Source organism: Schistocerca gregaria, unplaced genomic scaffold, assembly GCF_023897955.1.
Source record: "Schistocerca gregaria isolate iqSchGreg1 unplaced genomic scaffold, iqSchGreg1.2 ptg000445l, whole genome shotgun sequence".
Classification (NCBI taxonomy): Eukaryota; Metazoa; Arthropoda; class Insecta; order Orthoptera; family Acrididae; genus Schistocerca; species Schistocerca gregaria.
The window spans coordinates 335,917-353,364 of NW_026061867.1; the positions used below are offsets into that span (position 1 = coordinate 335,917).

The following is a 17,448-nucleotide window of genomic DNA, read 5'->3' on the forward strand; positions in this document are numbered from 1 at the left end:
ATCTCGCAGCTACTTGCAAGTATGTCCATCCCTTAAGACGCCAGAAAACTAGCGTCAGCGGCGCGTCAGTGGGAAGTCGGTGAAGTCGCCATTGGAGCCACAAGCCAGCAATTACGACATGCGAATCACTCGCACACGACGCAGCTGTATGACAATGCTCGTGCGTGGGTGCGGATAGCTCAGTCGGTAGAGCGTTAGGTTTTCAACCAAAGGGTCCTGGGTTCTAGTCCCTGTCGGGGCGAAAATTAATACACTTTCGTAACGTCTAATGTGCTGGCAGTGGAATCACTACAGAAAAGAGTGAGCCCATGCTGCCTTCTGCCATGAGATTGCTTGCAAAGGTGGGAGTTTCAGTTGTCGAGAGACGCTTCTGAGACGTGCAGTCGTGGCCGAGTGGTTAAGGCGTCTGACTTGAAATCAGATTCCCTCTGGGAGCGTAGGTTCGAGTCCTGCCGACTGCGGAAATTTTCTCGCTCTCAGAAGATGGACGTTCAGCTGCATCCTAGCAGTTGCGTCACTACTAAACACGTGGGCCGCCAGCAAGGTGCAGTGTTCTTGGCTCCAGGGTGCAGCGCTACAGTCGTGCCCAGAAGCCACAGCTCATCTCCTCGTCTCACAACCGTCCACCAGGTGTCAGTGCAAGTGTCGCCTCTTTGGGCAGTGCAGATGTGATTATTTTAGCTTGCAGACGATGACGTGTAGCAATTAATGAGCAAACGCAAGTCAAACGTTTTACCGCGTGTATCTGCTAGATACTGCCTCACACACGTTGGAGAGGCTCACTCCTTCCTCTGCCTCGTTCTCTGCACACTAGTTGCACGTGGCATCGATATAGCACAGCTTTTCTAGCGTCAGCGAAGTCAATATTACATGAATCGAGTCGACATGTTTGCTAGTTACGACGATGGAAGCAGAAGAAATGTGTGTGGTACTTTACTGCATCTGCTGTTCGCCTTTCGGCGTCCCTGTGTTCTTTCAGACGAAGATGACTGTGAAATTGACAACGGGGCAGACGTGCAAAAGAGGGGCGCTGTACGTCAGCCGAAATAGCTCAGTTGGGAGAGCGTTAGACTGAAGATCTAAAGGTCCCTGGTTCGATCCCGGGTTTCGGCACGGCTTCGTTTCGAAGCCGACGCCAATGGAATTGCTCTGACTTTGTGATAATGTAACTAGAGCCGAGAACGGACATGACTCTCCTGTAACTGTTCTGGTTGTCTAGTGCTTGCCATAAGAGGAACACAGTAGGCAACTCTCTGAGAAGTAAGAAAATAAAAAAACGTCCTACCGACTGCGTTCCCTGTTTTGTGCCAGGAGGTGAAGAACGTCTCCAGCGGAACCGTGAAATGAGCGAAAACGTGGGAAACATTGCATTCGAAGTGCTTGTGAATTTTCCAATTGCCCGATGAGTGTCGACAAAACACGTAAATCCTCTACTCCAACGTATGAGACGTAACGACTGCTGCAGTTTGTTTTTGCATCGTGTGTCAACATTGTTCGATGGTCTGTTACGAGCTTTGCGCGATAAGTTTGCAGACAGCATTCAGGCGACGTTTAACTACTAACAGCTCCATGCAGCGATTGCACAACAGTAAAGGACATGAGTCAATGTGTCGTTGTGCATCGTGAGATGTTTCATAAGGCGTTGTGAGCCCGGATAGCTCAGTCGGTAGAGCATTAGGCTTTTAACCTAAGGGTCCAGGGTTCAAGTCCCTGTTCGGGCGGAAATTTTAATAATTTGGTAGCGTTTCCTCTGGTAGTGGTGGAAACACTACGGAAAAGAATGCAGCAACGCCGTTTTCTGACACCACAGTGCTTTAAACGGTTCAATTTGCACGTGTCGGGAGAACGCTGCGTTCGGGGCAGCCGTGGCCGAGTGGTTAAGGCGTCTGACTCGAAAGTAGTTTCGAATCCCGCCGGCTGCGTGCGATTCTGCGTAAAGAGCAGCAAATACTTTCACACGCATGAATGAGCGTGCAAACCAATGACGCCATTCTAAACAAGACGAAAATTTCCGTTTAAGAATGCTGAGTTTCACGACGGCCGCTGCTTCCTGTGCCTACCGGTCCACCTCGCACTGACGATGTGACTGCAGGAAGCCGTCGCAGGCCCACGAGTGCGCCCCCGTCATTTTCTCGCGCCTTCGCCGAGTTCGTGAGTACACACACGTGCTTGAAATTGTTGGACAGAGCGAAGGTTCATTCCTTTTTAGGAATTGCAATTCAATCAGTCGAGTGCGGCAAAAGCAATGGCGCCGCGTTTCTTTTCAATGATCTCGCAGCTACTTGCAAGTATGTCCATCCCTTAAGACGCCAGAAAACTAGCGTCAGCGGCGCGTCAGTGGGAAGTCGGTGAAGTCGCCATTGGAGCCACAAGCCAGCAATTACGACATGCGAATCACTCGCACACGACGCAGCTGTATGACAATGCTCGTGCGTGGGTGCGGATAGCTCAGTCGGTAGAGCGTTAGGTTTTCAACCAAAGGGTCCTGGGTTCTAGTCCCTGTCGGGGCGAAAATTAATACACTTTCGTAACGTCTAATGTGCTGGCAGTGGAATCACTACAGAAAAGAGTGAGCCCATGCTGCCTTCTGCCATGAGATTGCTTGCAAAGGTGGGAGTTTCAGTTGTCGAGAGACGCTTCTGAGACGTGCAGTCGTGGCCGAGTGGTTAAGGCGTCTGACTTGAAATCAGATTCCCTCTGGGAGCGTAGGTTCGAGTCCTGCCGACTGCGGAAATTTTCTCGCTCTCAGAAGATGGACGTTCAGCTGCATCCTAGCAGTTGCGTCACTACTAAACACGTGGGCCGCCAGCAAGGTGCAGTGTTCTTGGCTCCAGGGTGCAGCGCTACAGTCGTGCCCAGAAGCCACAGCTCATCTCCTCGTCTCACAACCGTCCACCAGGTGTCAGTGCAAGTGTCGCCTCTCTGGGCAGTGCAGATGTGATTATTTTAGCTTGCAGACGATGACGTGTAGCAATTAATGAGCAAATGCAAGTCAAACGTTTTACCGCGTGTATCTGCTAGATACTACCTCACACACGTTGGAGAGGCTCACTCCTTCCTCTGCCTCGTTCTCTGCACACTAGTTGCACGTGGCATCGATATAGCACAGCTTTTCTAGCATCAGCGAAGTCAATATTACATGAATCGAGTCGACATGTTTGCTAGTTACGACGATGGAAGCAGAAGAAATGTGTGTGGTACTTTACTGCATCTGCTGTTCGCCTTTCGGCGTCCCTGTGTTCTTTCAGACGAAGATGACTGTGAAATTGACAACAGGGCAGACGTGCAAAAGAGGGGCGCTGTACGTCAGCCGAAATAGCTCAGTTGGGAGAGCGTTAGACTGAAGATCTAAAGGTCCCTGGTTCGATCCCGGGTTTCGGCACGGCTTCGTTTTGAAGCCGACGCCAATGGAATTGCTCTGACTTTGTGATAATGTAACTAGAGCCGAGAACGGACATGACTCTCCTGTAACTGTTCTGGTTGTCTAGTGCTTGCCATAAGAGGAACACAGTAGGCAACTCTCTGAGAAGTAAGAAAATAAAAAAACGTCCTACCGACTGCGTTCCCTGTTTTGTGCCAGGAGGTGAAGAACGTCTCCAGCGGAACCGTGAAATGAGCGAAAACGTGGGAAACATTGCATTCGAAGTGCTTGTGAATTTTCCAATTGCCCGATGAGTGTCGACAAAACACGTAAATCCTCTACTCCAACGTATGAGACGTAACGACTGCTGCAGTTTGTTTTTGCATCGTGTGTCAACATTGTTCGATGGTCTGTTACGAGCTTTGCGCGATAAGTTTGCAGACAGCATTCAGGCGACGTTTAACTACTAACAGCTCCATGCAGCGATTGCACAACAGTAAAGGACATGAGTCAATGTGTCGTTGTGCATCGTGAGATGTTTCATAAGGCGTTGTGAGCCCGGATAGCTCAGTCGGTAGAGCATTAGGCTTTTAACCTAAGGGTCCAGGGTTCAAGTCCCTGTTCGGGCGGAAATTTTAATAATTTGGTAGCGTTTCCTCTGGTAGTGGTGGAAACACTACGGAAAAGAATGCAGCAACGCCGTTTTCTGACACCACAGTGCTTTAAACGGTTCAATTTGCACGTGTCGGGAGAACGCTGCGTTCGGGGCAGCCGTGGCCGAGTGGTTAAGGCGTCTGACTCGAAAGTAGTTTCGAATCCCGCCGGCTGCGTGCGATTCTGCGTAAAGAGCAGCAAATACTTTCACACGCATGAATGAGCGTGCAAACCAATGACGCCATTCTAAACAAGACGAAAATTTCCGTTTAAGAATGCTGAGTTTCACGACGGCCGCTGCTTCCTGTGCCTACCGGTCCACCTCGCACTGACGATGTGACTGCAGGAAGCCGTCGCAGGCCCACGAGTGCGCCCCCGTCATTTTCTCGCGCCTTCGCCGAGTTCGTGAGTACACACACGTGCTTGAAATTGTTGGACAGAGCGAAGGTTCATTCCTTTTTAGGAATTGCAATTCAATCAGTCGAGTGCGGCAAAAGCAATGGCGCCGCGTTTCTTTTCAATGATCTCGCAGCTACTTGCAAGTATGTCCATCCCTTAAGACGCCAGAAAACTAGCGTCAGCGGCGCGTCAGTGGGAAGTCGGTGAAGTCGCCATTGGAGCCACAAGCCAGCAATTACGACATGCGAATCACTCGCACACGACGCAGCTGTATGACAATGCTCGTGCGTGGGTGCGGATAGCTCAGTCGGTAGAGCGTTAGGTTTTCAACCAAAGGGTCCTGGGTTCTAGTCCCTGTCGGGGCGAAAATTAATACACTTTCGTAACGTCTAATGTGCTGGCAGTGGAATCACTACAGAAAAGAGTGAGCCCATGCTGCCTTCTGCCATGAGATTGCTTGCAAAGGTGGGAGTTTCAGTTGTCGAGAGACGCTTCTGAGACGTGCAGTCGTGGCCGAGTGGTTAAGGCGTCTGACTTGAAATCAGATTCCCTCTGGGAGCGTAGGTTCGAGTCCTGCCGACTGCGGAAATTTTCTCGCTCTCAGAAGATGGACGTTCAGCTGCATCCTAGCAGTTGCGTCACTACTAAACACGTGGGCCGCCAGCAAGGTGCAGTGTTCTTGGCTCCAGGGTGCAGCGCTACAGTCGTGCCCAGAAGCCACAGCTCATCTCCTCGTCTCACAACCGTCCACCAGGTGTCAGTGCAAGTGTCGCCTCTCTGGGCAGTGCAGATGTGATTATTTTAGCTTGCAGACGATGACGTGTAGCAATTAATGAGCAAACGCAAGTCAAACGTTTTACCGCGTGTATCTGCTAGATACTACCTCACACACGTTGGAGAGGCTCACTCCTTCCTCTGCCTCGTTCTCTGCACACTAGTTGCACGTGGCATCGATATAGCACAGCTTTTCTAGCATCAGCGAAGTCAATATTACATGAATCGAGTCGACATGTTTGCTAGTTACGACGATGGAAGCAGAAGAAATGTGTGTGGTACTTTACTGCATCTGCTGTTCGCCTTTCGGCGTCCCTGTGTTCTTTCAGACGAAGATGACTGTGAAATTGACAACGGGGCAGACGTGCAAAAGAGGGGCGCTGTACGTCAGCCGAAATAGCTCAGTTGGGAGAGCGTTAGACTGAAGATCTAAAGGTCCCTGGTTCGATCCCGGGTTTCGGCACGGCTTCGTTTTGCAGCCGACGCCAATGGAATTGCTCTGACTTTGTGATAATGTAACTAGAGCCGAGAACGGACATGACTCTCTTCTGTAACTGTTCTGGTTGTCTAGTGCTTGCCATAAGAGGAACACAGTAGGCAACTCTCTGAGAAGTAAGAAAATAAAAAAACGTCCTACCGACTGCGTTCCCTGTTTTGTGCCAGGAGGTGAAGAACGTCTCCAGCGGAACCGTGAAATGAGCGAAAACGTGGGAAACATTGCATTCGAAGTGCTTGTGAATTTTCCAATTGCCCGATGAGTGTCGACAAAACACGTAAATCCTCTACTCCAACGTATGAGACGTAACGACTGCTGCAGTTTGTTTTTGCATCGTGTGTCAACATTGTTCGATGGTCTGTTACGAGCTTTGCGCGATAAGTTTGCAGACAGCATTCAGGCGACGTTTAACTACTAACAGCTCCATGCAGCGATTGCACAACAGTAAAGGACATGAGTCAATGTGTCGTTGTGCATCGTGAGGTGTTTCATAAGGCGTTGTGAGCCCGGATAGCTCAGTCGGTAGAGCATTAGGCTTTTAACCTAAGGGTCCAGGGTTCAAGTCCCTGTTCGGGCGGAAATTTTAATAATTTGGTAGCGTTTCCTCTGGTAGTGGTGGAAACACTACGGAAAAGAATGCAGCAACGCCGTTTTCTGACACCACAGTGCTTTAAACGGTTCAATTTGCACGTGTCGGGAGAACGCTGCGTTCGGGGCAGCCGTGGCCGAGTGGTTAAGGCGTCTGACTCGAAAGTAGTTTCGAATCCCGCCGGCTGCGTGCGATTCTGCGTAAAGAGCAGCAAATACTTTCACACGCATGAATGAGCGTGCAAACCAATGACGCCATTCTAAACAAGACGAAAATTTCCGTTTAAGAATGCTGAGTTTCACGACGGCCGCTGCTTCCTGTGCCTACCGGTCCACCTCGCACTGACGATGTGACTGCAGGAAGCCGTCGCAGGCCCACGAGTGCGCCCCCGTCATTTTCTCGCGCCTTCGCCGAGTTCGTGAGTACACACACGTGCTTGAAATTGTTGGACAGAGCGAAGGTTCATTCCTTTTTAGGAATTGCAATTCAATCAGTCGAGTGCGGCAAAAGCAATGGCGCCGCGTTTCTTTTCAATGATCTCGCAGCTACTTGCAAGTATGTCCATCCCTTAAGACGCCAGAAAACTAGCGTCAGCGGCGCGTCAGTGGGAAGTCGGTGAAGTCGCCATTGGAGCCACAAGCCAGCAATTACGACATGCGAATCACTCGCACACGACGCAGCTGTATGACAATGCTCGTGCGTGGGTGCGGATAGCTCAGTCGGTAGAGCGTTAGGTTTTCAACCAAAGGGTCCTGGGTTCTAGTCCCTGTCGGGGCGAAAATTAATACACTTTCGTAACGTCTAATGTGCTGGCAGTGGAATCACTACAGAAAAGAGTGAGCCCATGCTGCCTTCTGCCATGAGATTGCTTGCAAAGGTGGGAGTTTCAGTTGTCGAGAGACGCTTCTGAGACGTGCAGTCGTGGCCGAGTGGTTAAGGCGTCTGACTTGAAATCAGATTCCCTCTGGGAGCGTAGGTTCGAGTCCTGCCGACTGCGGAAATTTTCTCGCTCTCAGAAGATGGACGTTCAGCTGCATCCTAGCAGTTGCGTCACTACTAAACACGTGGGCCGCCAGCAAGGTGCAGTGTTCTTGGCTCCAGGGTGCAGCGCTACAGTCGTGCCCAGAAGCCACAGCTCATCTCCTCGTCTCACAACCGTCCACCAGGTGTCAGTGCAAGTGTCGCCTCTCTGGGCAGTGCAGATGTGATTATTTTAGCTTGCAGACGATGACGTGTAGCAATTAATGAGCAAACGCAAGTCAAACGTTTTACCGCGTGTATCTGCTAGATACTACCTCACACACGTTGGAGAGGCTCACTCCTTCCTCTGCCTCGTTCTCTGCACACTAGTTGCACGTGGCATCGATATAGCACAGCTTTTCTAGCATCAGCGAAGTCAATATTACATGAATCGAGTCGACATGTTTGCTAGTTACGACGATGGAAGCAGAAGAAATGTGTGTGGTACTTTACTGCATCTGCTGTTCGCCTTTCGGCGTCCCTGTGTTCTTTCAGACGAAGATGACTGTGAAATTGACAACGGGGCAGACGTGCAAAAGAGGGGCGCTGTACGTCAGCCGAAATAGCTCAGTTGGGAGAGCGTTAGACTGAAGATCTAAAGGTCCCTGGTTCGATCCCGGGTTTCGGCACGGCTTCGTTTTGCAGCCGACGCCAATGGAATTGCTCTGACTTTGTGATAATGTAACTAGAGCCGAGAACGGACATGACTCTCTTCTGTAACTGTTCTGGTTGTCTAGTGCTTGCCATAAGAGGAACACAGTAGGCAACTCTCTGAGAAGTAAGAAAATAAAAAAACGTCCTACCGACTGCGTTCCCTGTTTTGTGCCAGGAGGTGAAGAACGTCTCCAGCGGAACCGTGAAATGAGCGAAAACGTGGGAAACATTGCATTCGAAGTGCTTGTGAATTTTCCAATTGCCCGATGAGTGTCGACAAAACACGTAAATCCTCTACTCCAACGTATGAGACGTAACGACTGCTGCAGTTTGTTTTTGCATCGTGTGTCAACATTGTTCGATGGTCTGTTACGAGCTTTGCGCGATAAGTTTGCAGACAGCATTCAGGCGACGTTTAACTACTAACAGCTCCATGCAGCGATTGCACAACAGTAAAGGACATGAGTCAATGTGTCGTTGTGCATCGTGAGATGTTTCATAAGGCGTTGTGAGCCCGGATAGCTCAGTCGGTAGAGCATTAGGCTTTTAACCTAAGGGTCCAGGGTTCAAGTCCCTGTTCGGGCGGAAATTTTAATAATTTGGTAGCGTTTCCTCTGGTAGTGGTGGAAACACTACGGAAAAGAATGCAGCAACGCCGTTTTCTGACACCACAGTGCTTTAAACGGTTCAATTTGCACGTGTCGGGAGAACGCTGCGTTCGGGGCAGCCGTGGCCGAGTGGTTAAGGCGTCTGACTCGAAAGTAGTTTCGAATCCCGCCGGCTGCGTGCGATTCTGCGTAAAGAGCAGCAAATACTTTCACACGCATGAATGAGCGTGCAAACCAATGACGCCATTCTAAACAAGACGAAAATTTCCGTTTAAGAATGCTGAGTTTCACGACGGCCGCTGCTTCCTGTGCCTACCGGTCCACCTCGCACTGACGATGTAACTGCAGGAAGCCGTCGCAGGCCCACGAGTGCGCCCCCGTCATTTTCTCGCGCCTTCGCCGAGTTCGTGAGTACACACACGTGCTTGAAATTGTTGGACAGAGCGAAGGTTCATTCCTTTTTAGGAATTGCAATTCAATCAGTCGAGTGCGGCAAAAGCAATGGCGCCGCGTTTCTTTTCAATGATCTCGCAGCTACTTGCAAGTATGTCCATCCCTTAAGACGCCAGAAAACTAGCGTCAGCGGCGCGTCAGTGGGAAGTCGGTGAAGTCGCCATTGGAGCCACAAGCCAGCAATTACGACATGCGAATCACTCGCACACGACGCAGCTGTATGACAATGCTCGTGCGTGGGTGCGGATAGCTCAGTCGGTAGAGCGTTAGGTTTTCAACCAAAGGGTCCTGGGTTCTAGTCCCTGTCGGGGCGAAAATTAATACACTTTCGTAACGTCTAATGTGCTGGCAGTGGAATCACTACAGAAAAGAGTGAGCCCATGCTGCCTTCTGCCATGAGATTGCTTGCAAAGGTGGGAGTTTCAGTTGTCGAGAGACGCTTCTGAGACGTGCAGTCGTGGCCGAGTGGTTAAGGCGTCTCACTTGAAATCAGATTCCCTCTGGGAGCGTAGGTTCGAGTCCTGCCGACTGCGGAAATTTTCTCGCTCTCAGAAGATGGACGTTCAGCTGCATCCTAGCAGTTGCGTCACTACTAAACACGTGGGCCGCCAGCAAGGTGCAGTGTTCTTGGCTCCAGGGTGCAGCGCTACAGTCGTGCCCAGAAGCCACAGCTCATCTCCTCGTCTCACAACCGTCCACCAGGTGTCAGTGCAGGTGTCGCCTCTCTGGGCAGTGCAGATGTGATTATTTTAGCTTGCAGACGATGACGTGTAGCAATTAATGAGCAAACGCAAGTCAAACGTCTTACCGCGTGTATCTGCTAGATACTACCTCACACACGTTGGAGAGGCTCACTCCTTCCTCTGCCTCGTTCTCTGCACACTAGTTGCACGTGGCATCGATATAGCACAGCTTTTCTAGCATCAGCGAAGTCAATATTACATGAATCGAGTCGACATGTTTGCTAGTTACGACGATGGAAGCAGAAGAAATGTGTGTGGTACTTTACTGCATCTGCTGTTCGCCTTTCGGCGTCCCTGTGTTCTTTCAGACGAAGATGACTGTGAAATTGACAACGGGGCAGACGTGCAAAAGAGGGGCGCTGTACGTCAGCCGAAATAGCTCAGTTGGGAGAGCGTTAGACTGAAGATCTAAAGGTCCCTGGTTCGATCCCGGGTTTCGGCACGGCTTCGTTTTGCAGCCGACGCCAATGGAATTGCTCTGACTTTGTGATAATGTAACTAGAGCCGAGAACGGACATGACTCTCTTCTGTAACTGTTCTGGTTGTCTAGTGCTTGCCATAAGAGGAACACAGTAGGCAACTCTCTGAGAAGTAAGAAAATAAAAAAACGTCCTACCGACTGCGTTCCCTGTTTTGTGCCAGGAGGTGAAGAACGTCTCCAGCGGAACCGTGAAATGAGCGAAAACGTGAGAAACATTGCATTCGAAGTGCTTGTGAATTTTCCAATTGCCCGATGAGTGTCGACAAAACACGTAAATCCTCTACTCCAACGTATGAGACGTAACGACTGCTGCAGTTTGTTTTTGCATCGTGTGTCAACATTGTTCGATGGTCTGTTACGAGCTTTGCGCGATAAGTTTGCAGACAGCATTCAGGCGACGTTTAACTACTAACAGCTCCATGCAGCGATTGCACAACAGTAAAGGACATGAGTCAATGTGTCGTTGTGCATCGTGAGATGTTTCATAAGGCGTTGTGAGCCCGGATAGCTCAGTCGGTAGAGCATTAGGCTTTTAACCTAAGGGTCCAGGGTTCAAGTCCCTGTTCGGGCGGAAATTCTAATAATTTGGTAGCGTTTCCTCTGGTAGTGGTGGAAACACTACGGAAAAGAATGCAGCAACGCCGTTTTCTGACACCACAGTGCTTTAAACGGTTCAATTTGCACGTGTCGGGAGAACGCTGCGTTCGGGGCAGCCGTGGCCGAGTGGTTAAGGCGTCTGACTCGAAAGTAGTTTCGAATCCCGCCGGCTGCGTGCGATTCTGCGTAAAGAGCAGCAAATACTTTCACACGCATGAATGAGCGTGCAAACCAATGACGCCATTCTAAACAAGACGAAAATTTCCGTTTAAGAATGCTGAGTTTCACGACGGCCGCTGCTTCCTGTGCCTACCGGTCCACCTCGCACTGACGATGTGACTGCAGGAAGCCGTCGCAGGCCCACGAGTGCGCCCCCGTCATTTTCTCGCGCCTTCGCCGAGTTCGTGAGTACACACACGTGCTTGAAATTGTTGGACAGAGCGAAGGTTCATTCCTTTTTAGGAATTGCAATTCAATCAGTCGAGTGCGGCAAAAGCAATGGCGCCGCGTTTCTTTTCAATGATCTCGCAGCTACTTGCAAGTATGTCCATCCCTTAAGACGCCAGAAAACTAGCGTCAGCGGCGCGTCAGTGGGAAGTCGGTGAAGTCGCCATTGGAGCCACAAGCCAGCAATTACGACATGCGAATCACTCGCACACGACGCAGCTGTATGACAATGCTCGTGCGTGGGTGCGGATAGCTCAGTCGGTAGAGCGTTAGGTTTTCAACCAAAGGGTCCTGGGTTCTAGTCCCTGTCGGGGCGAAAATTAATACACTTTCGTAACGTCTAATGTGCTGGCAGTGGAATCACTACAGAAAAGAGTGAGCCCATGCTGTCTTCTGCCATGAGATTGCTTGCAAAGGTGGGAGTTTCAGTTGTCGAGAGACGCTTCTGAGACGTGCAGTCGTGGCCGAGTGGTTAAGGCGTCTGGCTTGAAATCAGATTCCCTCTGGGAGCGTAGGTTCGAGTCCTGCCGACTGCGGAAATTTTATCGCTCTCAGAAGATGGACGTTCAGCTGCATCCTAGCAGTTGCGTCACTACTAAACACGTGGGCCGCCAGCAAGGTGCAGTGTTCTTGGCTCCAGGGTGCAGCGCTACAGTCGTGCCCAGAAGCCACAGCTCATCTCCTCGTCTCACAACCGTCCACCAGGTGTCAGTGCAAGTGTCGCCTCTCTGGGCAGTGCAGATGTGATTATTTTAGCTTGCAGACGATGACGTGTAGCAATTAATGAGCAAACGCAAGTCAAACGTTTTACCGCGTGTATCTGCTAGATACTGCCTCACACACGTTGGAGAGGCTCACTCCTTCCTCTGCCTCGTTCTCTGCACACTAGTTGCACGTGGCATCGATATAGCACAGCTTTTCTAGCATCAGCGAAGTCAATATTACATGAATCGAGTCGACATGTTTGCTAGTTACGACGATGGAAGCAGAAGAAATGTGTGTGGTACTTTACTGCACCTGCTGTTCGCCTTTCGGCGTCCCTGTGTTCTTTCAGACGAAGATGACTGTGAAATTGACAACAGGGCAGACGTGCAAAAGAGGGGCGCTATACGTCAGCCGAAATAGCTCAGTTGGGAGAGCGTTAGACTGAAGATCTAAAGGTCCCTGGTTCGATCCCGGGTTTCGGCACGGCTTCGTTTTGCAGCCGACGCCAATGGAATTGCTCTGACTTTGTGATAATGTAACTAGAGCCGAGAACGGACATGACTCTCTTCTGTAACTGTTCTGGTTGTCTAGTGCTTGCCATAAGAGGAACACAGTAGGCAACTCTCTGAGAAGTAAGAAAATAAAAAAACGTCCTACCGACTGCGTTCCCTGTTTTGTGCCAGGAGGTGAAGAACGTCTCCAGCGGAACCGTGAAATGAGCGAAAACGTGGGAAACATTGCATTCGAAGTGCTTGTGAATTTTCCAATTGCCCGATGAGTGTCGACAAAACACGTAAATCCTCTACTCCAACGTATGAGACGTAACGACTGCTGCAGTTTGTTTTTGCATCGTGTGTCAACATTGTTCGATGGTCTGTTACGAGCTTTGCGCGATAAGTTTGCAGACAGCATTCAGGCGACGTTTAACTACTAACAGCTCCATGCAGCGATTGCACAACAGTAAAGGACATGAGTCAATGTGTCGTTGTGCATCGTGAGATGTTTCATAAGGCGTTGTGAGCCCGGATAGCTCAGTCGGTAGAGCATTAGGCTTTTAACCTAAGGGTCCAGGGTTCAAGTCCCTGTTCGGGCGGAAATTTTAATAATTTGGTAGCGTTTCCTCTGGTAGTGGTGGAAACACTACGGAAAAGAATGCAGCAACGCCGTTTTCTGACACCACAGTGCTTTAAACGGTTCAATTTGCACGTGTCGGGAGAACGCTGCGTTCGGGGCAGCCGTGGCCGAGTGGTTAAGGCGTCTGACTCGAAAGTAGTTTCGAATCCCGCCGGCTGCGTGCGATTCTGCGTAAAGAGCAGCAAATACTTTCACACGCATGAATGAGCGTGCAAACCAATGACGCCATTCTAAACAAGACGAAAATTTCCGTTTAAGAATGCTGAGTTTCACGACGGCCGCTGCTTCCTGTGCCTACCGGTCCACCTCGCACTGACGATGTGACTGCAGGAAGCCGTCGCAGGCCCACGAGTGCGCCCCCGTCATTTTCTCGCGCCTTCGCCGAGTTCGTGAGTACACACACGTGCTTGAAATTGTTGGACAGAGCGAAGGTTCATTCCTTTTTAGGAATTGCAATTCAATCAGTCGAGTGCGGCAAAAGCAATGGCGCCGCGTTTCTTTTCAATGATCTCGCAGCTACTTGCAAGTATGTCCATCCCTTAAGACGCCAGAAAACTAGCGTCAGCGGCGCGTCAGTGGGAAGTCGGTGAAGTCGCCATTGGAGCCACAAGCCAGCAATTACGACATGCGAATCACTCGCACACGACGCAGCTGTATGACAATGCTCGTGCGTGGGTGCGGATAGCTCAGTCGGTAGAGCGTTAGGTTTTCAGCCAAAGGGTCCTGGGTTCTAGTCCCTGTCGGGGCGAAAATTAATACACTTTCGTAACGTCTAATGTGCTGGCAGTGGAATCACTACAGAAAAGAGTGAGCCCATGCTGCCTTCTGCCATGAGATTGCTTGCAAAGGTGGGAGTTTCAGTTGTCGAGAGACGCTTCTGAGACGTGCAGTCGTGGCCGAGTGGTTAAGGCGTCTCACTTGAAATCAGATTCCCTCTGGGAGCGTAGGTTCGAGTCCTGCCGACTGCGGAAATTTTCTCGCTCTCAGAAGATGGACGTTCAGCTGCATCCTAGCAGTTGCGTCACTACTAAACACGTGGGCCGCCAGCAAGGTGCAGTGTTCTTGGCTCCAGGGTGCAGCGCTACAGTCGTGCCCAGAAGCCACAGCTCATCTCCTCGTCTCACAACCGTCCACCAGGTGTCAGTGCAAGTGTCGCCTCTCTGGGCAGTGCAGATGTGATTATTTTAGCTTGCAGACGATGACGTGTAGCAATTAATGAGCAAACGCAAGTCAAACGTTTTACCGCGTGTATCTGCTAGATACTGCCTCACACACGTTGGAGAGGCTCACTCCTTCCTCTGCCTCGTTCTCTGCACACTAGTTGCACGTGGCATCGATATAGCACAGCTTTTCTAGCATCAGCGAAGTCAATATTACATGAATCGAGTCGACATGTTTGCTAGTTACGACGATGGAAGCAGAAGAAATGTGTGTGGTACTTTACTGCACCTGCTGTTCGCCTTTCGGCGTCCCTGTGTTCTTTCAGACGAAGATGACTGTGAAATTGACAACAGGGCAGACGTGCAAAAGAGGGGCGCTATACGTCAGCCGAAATAGCTCAGTTGGGAGAGCGTTAGACTGAAGATCTAAAGGTCCCTGGTTCGATCCCGGGTTTCGGCACGGCTTCGTTTTGCAGCCGACGCCAATGGAATTGCTCTGACTTTGTGATAATGTAACTAGAGCCGAGAACGGACATGACTCTCTTCTGTAACTGTTCTGGTTGTCTAGTGCTTGCCATAAGAGGAACACAGTAGGCAACTCTCTGAGAAGTAAGAAAATAAAAAAACGTCCTACCGACTGCGTTCCCTGTTTTGTGCCAGGAGGTGAAGAACGTCTCCAGCGGAACCGTGAAATGAGCGAAAACGTGGGAAACATTGCATTCGAAGTGCTTGTGAATTTTCCAATTGCCCGATGAGTGTCGACAAAACACGTAAATCCTCTACTCCAACGTATGAGACGTAACGACTGCTGCAGTTTGTTTTTGCATCGTGTGTCAACATTGTTCGATGGTCTGTTACGAGCTTTGCGCGATAAGTTTGCAGACAGCATTCAGGCGACGTTTAACTACTAACAGCTCCATGCAGCGATTGCACAACAGTAAAGGACATGAGTCAATGTGTCGTTGTGCATCGTGAGATGTTTCATAAGGCGTTGTGAGCCCGGATAGCTCAGTCGGTAGAGCATTAGGCTTTTAACCTAAGGGTCCAGGGTTCAAGTCCCTGTTCGGGCGGAAATTTTAATAATTTGGTAGCGTTTCCTCTGGTAGTGGTGGAAACACTACGGAAAAGAATGCAGCAACGCCGTTTTCTGACACCACAGTGCTTTAAACGGTTCAATTTGCACGTGTCGGGAGAACGCTGCGTTCGGGGCAGCCGTGGCCGAGTGGTTAAGGCGTCTGACTCGAAAGTAGTTTCGAATCCCGCCGGCTGCGTGCGATTCTGCGTAAAGAGCAGCAAATACTTTCACACGCATGAATGAGCGTGCAAACCAATGACGCCATTCTAAACAAGACGAAAATTTCCGTTTAAGAATGCTGAGTTTCACGACGGCCGCTGCTTCCTGTGCCTACCGGTCCACCTCGCACTGACGATGTGACTGCAGGAAGCCGTCGCAGGCCCACGAGTGCGCCCCCGTCATTTTCTCGCGCCTTCGCCGAGTTCGTGAGTACACACACGTGCTTGAAATTGTTGGACAGAGCGAAGGTTCATTCCTTTTTAGGAATTGCAATTCAATCAGTCGAGTGCGGCAAAAGCAATGGCGCCGCGTTTCTTTTCAATGATCTCGCAGCTACTTGCAAGTATGTCCATCCCTTAAGACGCCAGAAAACTAGCGTCAGCGGCGCGTCAGTGGGAAGTCGGTGAAGTCGCCATTGGAGCCACAAGCCAGCAATTACGACATGCGAATCACTCGCACACGACGCAGCTGTATGACAATGCTCGTGCGTGGGTGCGGATAGCTCAGTCGGTAGAGCGTTAGGTTTTCAGCCAAAGGGTCCTGGGTTCTAGTCCCTGTCGGGGCGAAAATTAATACACTTTCGTAACGTCTAATGTGCTGGCAGTGGAATCACTACAGAAAAGAGTGAGCCCATGCTGCCTTCTGCCATGAGATTGCTTGCAAAGGTGGGAGTTTCAGTTGTCGAGAGACGCTTCTGAGACGTGCAGTCGTGGCCGAGTGGTTAAGGCGTCTCACTTGAAATCAGATTCCCTCTGGGAGCGTAGGTTCGAGTCCTGCCGACTGCGGAAATTTTCTCGCTCTCAGAAGATGGACGTTCAGCTGCATCCTAGCAGTTGCGTCACTACTAAACACGTGGGCCGCCAGCAAGGTGCAGTGTTCTTGGCTCCAGGGTGCAGCGCTACAGTCGTGCCCAGAAGCCACAGCTCATCTCCTCGTCTCACAACCGTCCACCAGGTGTCAGTGCAAGTGTCGCCTCTCTGGGCAGTGCAGATGTGATTATTTTAGCTTGCAGACGATGACGTGTAGCAATTAATGAGCAAACGCAAGTCAAACGTTTTACCGCGTGTATCTGCTAGATACTGCCTCACACACGTTGGAGAGGCTCACTCCTTCCTCTGCCTCGTTCTCTGCACACTAGTTGCACGTGGCATCGATATAGCACAGCTTTTCTAGCATCAGCGAAGTCAATATTACATGAATCGAGTCGACATGTTTGCTAGTTACGACGATGGAAGCAGAAGAAATGTGTGTGGTACTTTACTGCACCTGCTGTTCGCCTTTCGGCGTCCCTGTGTTCTTTCAGACGAAGATGACTGTGAAATTGACAACAGGGCAGACGTGCAAAAGAGGGGCGCTATACGTCAGCCGAAATAGCTCAGTTGGGAGAGCGTTAGACTGAAGATCTAAAGGTCCCTGGTTCGATCCCGGGTTTCGGCACGGCTTCGTTTTGCAGCCGACGCCAATGGAATTGCTCTGACTTTGTGATAATGTAACTAGAGCCGAGAACGGACATGACTCTCTTCTGTAACTGTTCTGGTTGTCTAGTGCTTGCCATAAGAGGAACACAGTAGGCAACTCTCTGAGAAGTAAGAAAATAAAAAAACGTCCTACCGACTGCGTTCCCTGTTTTGTGCCAGGAGGTGAAGAACGTCTCCAGCGGAACCGTGAAATGAGCGAAAACGTGGGAAACATTGCATTCGAAGTGCTTGTGAATTTTCCAATTGCCCGATGAGTGTCGACAAAACACGTAAATCCTCTACTCCAACGTATGAGACGTAACGACTGCTGCAGTTTGTTTTTGCATCGTGTGTCAACATTGTTCGATGGTCTGTTACGAGCTTTGCGCGATAAGTTTGCAGACAGCATTCAGGCGACGTTT

General features: G+C 50.3%; 23 non-coding genes across 23 annotated transcripts; all 23 read left to right on the forward strand.

The window, feature by feature from the left end:
* Window positions 1-379: 379 nt before the first annotated feature.
* Trnas-uga (transfer RNA serine (anticodon UGA)) lies at window positions 380-461 on the forward strand. The gene has a single exon. It is a non-coding gene; the product is annotated as a tRNA-Ser (tRNA).
* A 579-nt stretch (window positions 462-1,040) lies between these two features.
* Window positions 1,041-1,113, forward strand: Trnaf-gaa (transfer RNA phenylalanine (anticodon GAA)). Its single transcript has one exon. It is a non-coding gene; the product is annotated as a tRNA-Phe (tRNA).
* Window positions 1,114-1,648: 535 nt separating this feature from the next.
* On the forward strand, window positions 1,649-1,721 carry Trnak-uuu (transfer RNA lysine (anticodon UUU)). Its single transcript has one exon. It is a non-coding gene; the product is annotated as a tRNA-Lys (tRNA).
* A 927-nt stretch (window positions 1,722-2,648) lies between these two features.
* Window positions 2,649-2,730, forward strand: Trnas-uga (transfer RNA serine (anticodon UGA)). The gene has a single exon. It is a non-coding gene; the product is annotated as a tRNA-Ser (tRNA).
* A 579-nt stretch (window positions 2,731-3,309) lies between these two features.
* On the forward strand, window positions 3,310-3,382 carry Trnaf-gaa (transfer RNA phenylalanine (anticodon GAA)). Its single transcript has one exon. It is a non-coding gene; the product is annotated as a tRNA-Phe (tRNA).
* Window positions 3,383-3,917: 535 nt separating this feature from the next.
* Window positions 3,918-3,990, forward strand: Trnak-uuu (transfer RNA lysine (anticodon UUU)). The gene has a single exon. It is a non-coding gene; the product is annotated as a tRNA-Lys (tRNA).
* A 927-nt stretch (window positions 3,991-4,917) lies between these two features.
* On the forward strand, window positions 4,918-4,999 carry Trnas-uga (transfer RNA serine (anticodon UGA)). The gene has a single exon. It is a non-coding gene; the product is annotated as a tRNA-Ser (tRNA).
* Window positions 5,000-5,578: 579 nt separating this feature from the next.
* On the forward strand, window positions 5,579-5,651 carry Trnaf-gaa (transfer RNA phenylalanine (anticodon GAA)). The gene has a single exon. It is a non-coding gene; the product is annotated as a tRNA-Phe (tRNA).
* A 537-nt stretch (window positions 5,652-6,188) lies between these two features.
* On the forward strand, window positions 6,189-6,261 carry Trnak-uuu (transfer RNA lysine (anticodon UUU)). Its single transcript has one exon. It is a non-coding gene; the product is annotated as a tRNA-Lys (tRNA).
* A 927-nt stretch (window positions 6,262-7,188) lies between these two features.
* Trnas-uga (transfer RNA serine (anticodon UGA)) lies at window positions 7,189-7,270 on the forward strand. Its single transcript has one exon. It is a non-coding gene; the product is annotated as a tRNA-Ser (tRNA).
* A 579-nt stretch (window positions 7,271-7,849) lies between these two features.
* Window positions 7,850-7,922, forward strand: Trnaf-gaa (transfer RNA phenylalanine (anticodon GAA)). The gene has a single exon. It is a non-coding gene; the product is annotated as a tRNA-Phe (tRNA).
* Window positions 7,923-8,459: 537 nt separating this feature from the next.
* Window positions 8,460-8,532, forward strand: Trnak-uuu (transfer RNA lysine (anticodon UUU)). Its single transcript has one exon. It is a non-coding gene; the product is annotated as a tRNA-Lys (tRNA).
* A 927-nt stretch (window positions 8,533-9,459) lies between these two features.
* On the forward strand, window positions 9,460-9,541 carry Trnas-uga (transfer RNA serine (anticodon UGA)). The gene has a single exon. It is a non-coding gene; the product is annotated as a tRNA-Ser (tRNA).
* A 579-nt stretch (window positions 9,542-10,120) lies between these two features.
* On the forward strand, window positions 10,121-10,193 carry Trnaf-gaa (transfer RNA phenylalanine (anticodon GAA)). The gene has a single exon. It is a non-coding gene; the product is annotated as a tRNA-Phe (tRNA).
* A 537-nt stretch (window positions 10,194-10,730) lies between these two features.
* On the forward strand, window positions 10,731-10,803 carry Trnak-uuu (transfer RNA lysine (anticodon UUU)). Its single transcript has one exon. It is a non-coding gene; the product is annotated as a tRNA-Lys (tRNA).
* Window positions 10,804-11,730: 927 nt separating this feature from the next.
* On the forward strand, window positions 11,731-11,812 carry Trnas-uga (transfer RNA serine (anticodon UGA)). Its single transcript has one exon. It is a non-coding gene; the product is annotated as a tRNA-Ser (tRNA).
* A 579-nt stretch (window positions 11,813-12,391) lies between these two features.
* Trnaf-gaa (transfer RNA phenylalanine (anticodon GAA)) lies at window positions 12,392-12,464 on the forward strand. Its single transcript has one exon. It is a non-coding gene; the product is annotated as a tRNA-Phe (tRNA).
* A 537-nt stretch (window positions 12,465-13,001) lies between these two features.
* On the forward strand, window positions 13,002-13,074 carry Trnak-uuu (transfer RNA lysine (anticodon UUU)). The gene has a single exon. It is a non-coding gene; the product is annotated as a tRNA-Lys (tRNA).
* A 927-nt stretch (window positions 13,075-14,001) lies between these two features.
* Window positions 14,002-14,083, forward strand: Trnas-uga (transfer RNA serine (anticodon UGA)). The gene has a single exon. It is a non-coding gene; the product is annotated as a tRNA-Ser (tRNA).
* A 579-nt stretch (window positions 14,084-14,662) lies between these two features.
* Trnaf-gaa (transfer RNA phenylalanine (anticodon GAA)) lies at window positions 14,663-14,735 on the forward strand. Its single transcript has one exon. It is a non-coding gene; the product is annotated as a tRNA-Phe (tRNA).
* A 537-nt stretch (window positions 14,736-15,272) lies between these two features.
* On the forward strand, window positions 15,273-15,345 carry Trnak-uuu (transfer RNA lysine (anticodon UUU)). The gene has a single exon. It is a non-coding gene; the product is annotated as a tRNA-Lys (tRNA).
* Window positions 15,346-16,272: 927 nt separating this feature from the next.
* Trnas-uga (transfer RNA serine (anticodon UGA)) lies at window positions 16,273-16,354 on the forward strand. The gene has a single exon. It is a non-coding gene; the product is annotated as a tRNA-Ser (tRNA).
* Window positions 16,355-16,933: 579 nt separating this feature from the next.
* Trnaf-gaa (transfer RNA phenylalanine (anticodon GAA)) lies at window positions 16,934-17,006 on the forward strand. Its single transcript has one exon. It is a non-coding gene; the product is annotated as a tRNA-Phe (tRNA).
* Window positions 17,007-17,448: the final 442 nt, after the last annotated feature.